Source organism: Triticum urartu, chromosome 7A (assembly GCF_056163025.1).
Source record: "Triticum urartu cultivar PI428250 chromosome 7A, HENAU_Tu73, whole genome shotgun sequence".
NCBI lineage: Eukaryota > Viridiplantae > Streptophyta > Magnoliopsida > Poales > Poaceae > Triticum > Triticum urartu.
Window position 1 is genome coordinate 24,177,127 of NC_141879.1, and position 6,000 is coordinate 24,183,126.

A 6,000-nucleotide genomic window follows, 5' to 3' on the forward strand; every position below is an offset into this window, starting at 1 on the left:
CTTTATGTGAGCATCGTTGAAATCATCATGCCTAGCTAGGGGCGTTAAACGATAGCGCTTGTTGGGAGGCAACCCAATCTTATTTTTGTTCCTTGCTTTTTGCTCCTGTTTAGAAATAAATAATTTATCTAGCCTCTCTTATTATTAATTTTTTTATGTTTTAATTAGTGTTTGTGCCAAGTAGAACCGTTGGGAAGACTTGGGGAAAGTCTTGTTGATCATGCTGTAAAAACAGAAACTTTAGCGCTCACAAGATTTGCTGCCATTTTTTATTGGAGAGTGATATTTAGTTAATTATTTTTGCAGATGATTAATAGATAAATTCCTCACGTCCAGAAATTTATTTTAGAATTTTTTAGGTTCCATAAGTTTGCATTAGCTAAAGATTACTACAGACTGTTCTGTTTTTAACAGATTCTGTTTTTCATGTGTTGTTTACTTATTTTGATGAATCTATGGCTAGTAAAAGAGTTTATAAACCATAAAGATGTTGGAATACATTAGGTTTAACACCAATATAAATAAATAATGAGTTCATTACAGTACCTTGAAGTGGTATTTTGTTTTCTTTCGCTAACGGAGCTTACGAGTTTTCTGTTAAGTTTTGTGTTGTGAAGTTTTCAAGTTTTGGGTAAAGATTCGATGGACTATGGAATAAGGAGTGGCAAGAGCCTAAGCTTGGGGATGCCCAAGGCAGCCCAAGTTAATATTCAAGGACAACCAAGAGCCTAAGCTTGGGGAAGCCCCGGAAGGCATCGCTTCTTTCGTCTTCGTTCATCGGTAACTTTACTTGGAGCTATATTTTTATTCGCCACATGATATGTGTTTTGCTTGGAGCATCATTTTATTTACTTTTGTTTTGCTTGCTGTTTGAATAAAATAACAATATATGAAATTCTTAAATGTTAGAGAGTCTTCACATAGTTGCATAATTATTCGACTACTCATTGATCTCCACTTATATCTTTCGGAGTAGTTTGACATTTGCTCTAGTGCTTCACTTATATCCTTTTAGAGCACAGTGGTGGTTTTATTTTATAGAAATAGATGAACTCTCGTTCTTCACTTATATTATTTTGAGAGTCTTTAGAACAGCATGGTAGTTTGCTTGGGTTGTGAAACTAGTCCTAATATGATGGGCATCCAAGTGGGATATAATAAAAACTTTCATATAAAGTGCACTGAATACTAAGAGAATTTTGATACTTGATAATTGTTTTGAGATATGGAGATGGTGATATTAGAGTCATGCTAGTTGAGTAGTTGTGAATTTGAGAAATACTTGTGTTGAAGTTTGTGATTCCCATAGCATGCACGTATGGTGAACCGTTATGTGAAGAAGTCGGAGCATGATTTATTTATTGATTGTCTTCCTTATGAGTGGCGGTCAAGGACGAGCGATGGTCTTTTCCTACCAATCTATCCCCCTAGGAGCATGCACGTAGTACTTTGCTTCGATAACTAATAGATTTTTGCAATAAGTATGTGAGTTCTTTATGACTAATGTTGAGTCCATGGATTATACGCACTCTCACCCTTCCACCATTGCTAGCCTCTCTAGTACCGCGCAACTTTCGCCGGTACCATAAACCCACCATATACCTTCCTCAAAACAGCCACCATACCTACCTATCATGGCATTTCCATAGCCATTCTGAGATATATTGCCATGCAACTTACCACCGTTCCATTTATTATAATACGCTCCATCATTGTCATATTGCTTTGCATGATCATGTAGTTGACATTGTATTTGTGGCAAAACCACCGTTCATAATTCTTTCATACATGTCACTCATGCATCATTGCTATCCCGGTATACTGCCGGAGGCATTCATATAGAGTCATACTTTGTTCTAGTATCGAGTTGTAATCATTGAGTTGTAAATAAATAGAACTGTGATGATCATCAATAATAGAGCATTGTCCCAAAAAAAAGAAAAAAAAGAAAAAGAGAAAGGCCAAATAAAAAAAGGGAAGGCCCAAAAAAAGGGGCAATGCTACTATCCTTTTTCCACACTTGTGCTTCAAAGTAGCACCATGATCTTCATGATAGAGAGTCTCCTATGATATCACTTTCATATACTAGTGGGAATTTTTCATTATAGAACTTGGCTTGTATATTCCAATGATGGGCTTCCTCAAATTGCCCTAGGTCTTCGTGAGCAAGCGAGTTGGATGCACACCCACTTAGTTCTTTTTGTTGAGCTTTCATATACTTATAGCTCTAGTGCATCCGTTGCATGGCAATCCCTACTCACTCACATTGATATCTATTAATGGGAATCTCCATCGCCCGTTGATACGCCTAGTTGATGTGAGACTATCTTCTCCCTTTTTGTCTTCTCCACAACCACCATTCTATTCCCCATATAGTGCTATGTCCATGGCTCACGCTCATGTATGGCGTGAAGATTGAAAAAGTTTGAGAACATCAGAAGTATGAAACAATTGCTTGGCTTGTCATCGGGGTTGTGCATGATTTAAATATTTTGTGTGGTGAAGATGGAGCATAGCCAGACTATATGATTTTGTAGGGATAGCTTTCTTTGGCCATGTTTTTGAGAAGACATAATTGCTTTGTTAGTATGCTTGAAGTATTATTATTTTTATGTCAATATTAAACTTTTGTCTTGAATCTTATGGATCTGAATATTCTTGCCACAATAAAGAGAATTACATGGATAAATATGTTAGGTAGCATTCCACATCAAAAATTCTATTTTTATCATTTACCTACTCGAGGACGAGCAGGAATTAAGCTTGGGGATGCTGATACGTCTCCAACGTATCTATAATTTTTGATTGTTCCATGCTATTATATTATCAACCTTGGATGTTTTATATGCATTTATATGCCATTTTATATGATTTTTGGGGCTAACCTATTAACCTAGAGCCCAATGCCAGTTTCTGGTTTTTCCATGTTTTAGAGTATCGTAGAAAACGAAAATCAAACGGAGTCCAATTGACCTGAAACTTCACGAAACTTATTTTTGGACCAGAAGAAGCCCACGGAGTATCGCAGATGGACCAGGAGAGTCCCGGGCTGCCCACCAGGGTGGGGGGCGCGCCCCCTGCCTCGTGGACAGCCCGGAGATCCACCGACGTACTTCTTCCTCCTATATATACCCATATACCCTAAAAACTTCGAGGAGCAGAATAGATCGGGAGTTCCGCCGCCAGAAGCTTCCATAGCCACCGAAAACCAATCTAGACCCGTTCCGGCACCCTGCCGGAGGGGGGAACCCCTCACTGGTGGCCATCTTCATCATCCCAGCGCTCTCCACGACGAGGAGGGAGTAGTTCTCCCTCGGGGCTGAGGGTATGTACCAGTAGCTATGTGTTTGATCTCTCTCTCTCTCTCTCTCTCGTGTTCTTGAGGTGATACAATCTTGATGTATTGCGAGCTTTGCTATTATAGTTGGATCTTATGATGTTTCTCCCCCTCTACTCTCTTGTGATGAATTGAGTTTTCCCTTTGAAGTTATCTTATTGGATTGAGTCTTTAAGGATTTGAGAACACTTCATGTATGTCTTGCGTGGGATACCCGTGGTGACAATGGGGTATTCTATTGATCCACTTGATGTATGTTGTGGTGATCAACTTGCGGGTTCCGCCCATGAACCTATGCATAGGGGTTGACACACGTTTTCATCTTGACTCTCCGTTAAAACTATGGGGCACTCTTTGAAGTTCTTTGTGTTGGGTTGAATAGATGAATTTGAGATTGCGTGATGCATATCGTATAATCATACCCACGGATACTTGAGGTGACATTGGAGTATCTAGGTGAAAGTAGGGTTTTGGTTGATTTGTATCTTAAGGTGTTATTCTAGTACGAACTCTATTATAGATCGAACGGAAAGAATAGCTTCATGTTATTTTACTATGGACTCTTGAATAGATCGATCAGAAAGGATAACTTTGAGGTGGTTTCGTACCCTACAATAATCTCTTCGTTTGTTCTCCGCTATTAGTGACTTTGTAGTGACTCTTTGTTGCATGTTGAGGGATAGTTATGTGATCCAATTATGTTATTATTGTTGAGGGAACTTGCACTAGTGAAAGTATGAACCCTAGGCCTTGTTTCAACGCATTGCAATACCGTTTGTGCTCACTTTTATCATTAGTTACCTTGCTGTTTTTATATTTTTAGATTACAAAAACCTATATCTACTATCCATATTGCACTTGTATCACCATCTCTTTGCCGAACTAGTGCACCTATACAATTTACCATTGTATTGGGTGTGTTGGGGACACAACAGACTCTTTGTTATTTGGTTGCAGGGTTGCTTGAGAGAGACCATCTTCATCCTACGCCTCCTACGGATTGATAAACCTTAGGTCATCCACTTGAGGGAAATTTGCTACTGTCCTACAAACCACTGCACTTGGAGGCCCAACAACGTCTACAAGAAGAAGGTTGTGTAGTAGACATCAAACCACATCAGCAAACGTCTCATGGCAAGCTTCACAGTTGCAGGACAACGTTATTGCCGATAGAGCACATCAAATTGGAATGACAAACCAGATACGATCAGCACATGCGGCACAACAAGGTAAAAAAATGTGAACCAGAAAAACAGTAGTTCATTTGCTTTTGTGGAAAAAGCATGAGAGGAAAAAGTAGTTTTTTCACGGGTCGTGGTGGAAAAAACAGACAAAAAATTCTACCAAGTGGTCGCGTGCAAAAAGTCATCTATTATGTTCAGGATTTGCCAACTGCTATATGATTATGTGCAACATTAATGATTGATCGCATTTGACTAGTGAACTCGTACCTAGAGTACAAGTTTTGATGCTAAAAAAGATGTTGGTTGCCATGTCTTGGCAACAGTAGTGGCCATCTTTGTTGGGCTGTAGCTTCCATGGCTATAGAATCCAAAGTTTTGATGCTAAAAAATGCTGGTTGCCATGTCTTGGCAATAGTAGTTGCCATCTTTGTTGGGTTGTAGCTGCCATGACTGGAGAACTACCGTTGCCATGCATGGCCATATGTAGATTCCATGGCTTGCTGTGTGAATGATGTCATGCAGGATCACATGCAGCTACTGTATTCCGTTATGATAAACATGCCATCCAAGCAATGATTACCCTCGTACCTGTTTTTTTATCGCAGGACCTTCAACTACAATCAACAGCGGCGCGGGGACATCTATTGCGGGAAGCTCTGAGTGCACGGAAGAAGCGTTCAACCAGCCTGCCAACAATCATGCCACAAACAATGCGGAGTCAGTGTCGAAAATGGCAATCGTTCCAGCAATGCCGACAAGCACACCTTTACACACCAGCACAAGAAACACTCAAGACGATGAAACAACCGCCGATACTGAAGTGAATGATGAAACTGATGATGAAGCACAGAGATTTGATTCGTTCGAAGATGCCAAGGAATTCTACCAGAGATATGCAATGTTCCATGGATTTGCGGTCAACACCGAATACCATAGGAAAATTAAAAAAAACTAACGAGTACAACAGAGGTGAGATGAGGTGCTACAAGGCCCAAAGGAACAAGAAGGGTAAAGGTGTTGCGCCTGTCGTTCCGGAATGAAAGAGAGGTATCATTGTCAAGACGGAATGCCCTGTCCGGTGTAAGCTAAACGTAGACGGAGCACGATGGGTGGTCACTGAATATTTTGACGAGCAGAACCATGAACTCATAAAGAAGTTTGACCTGGTAAATTTTCTGAGCGCCCACAGAGGATTCACCCTCCTCGAAAAGAAATTCATAAAGTTGCTACATTATTGTAACGTCGGTCCATCAAGAATGGTCCAATACTGTCCCTCATCCACAACGGAGATGGTAGGCTGAGTAGCATGCCCTACATACCGACAGATGTCACAAACCTAAAGGCAAAGTACCATAGAGAGAGCGGGTTAGCTGACATAGAAGACACGATAGACTACTTCGATGAGAAAGCGAAAGCAGATCCAGATTTCTTCTACAGGATAAGATTGGACGATGAGGACCGTGTCAGGAACATGTATTG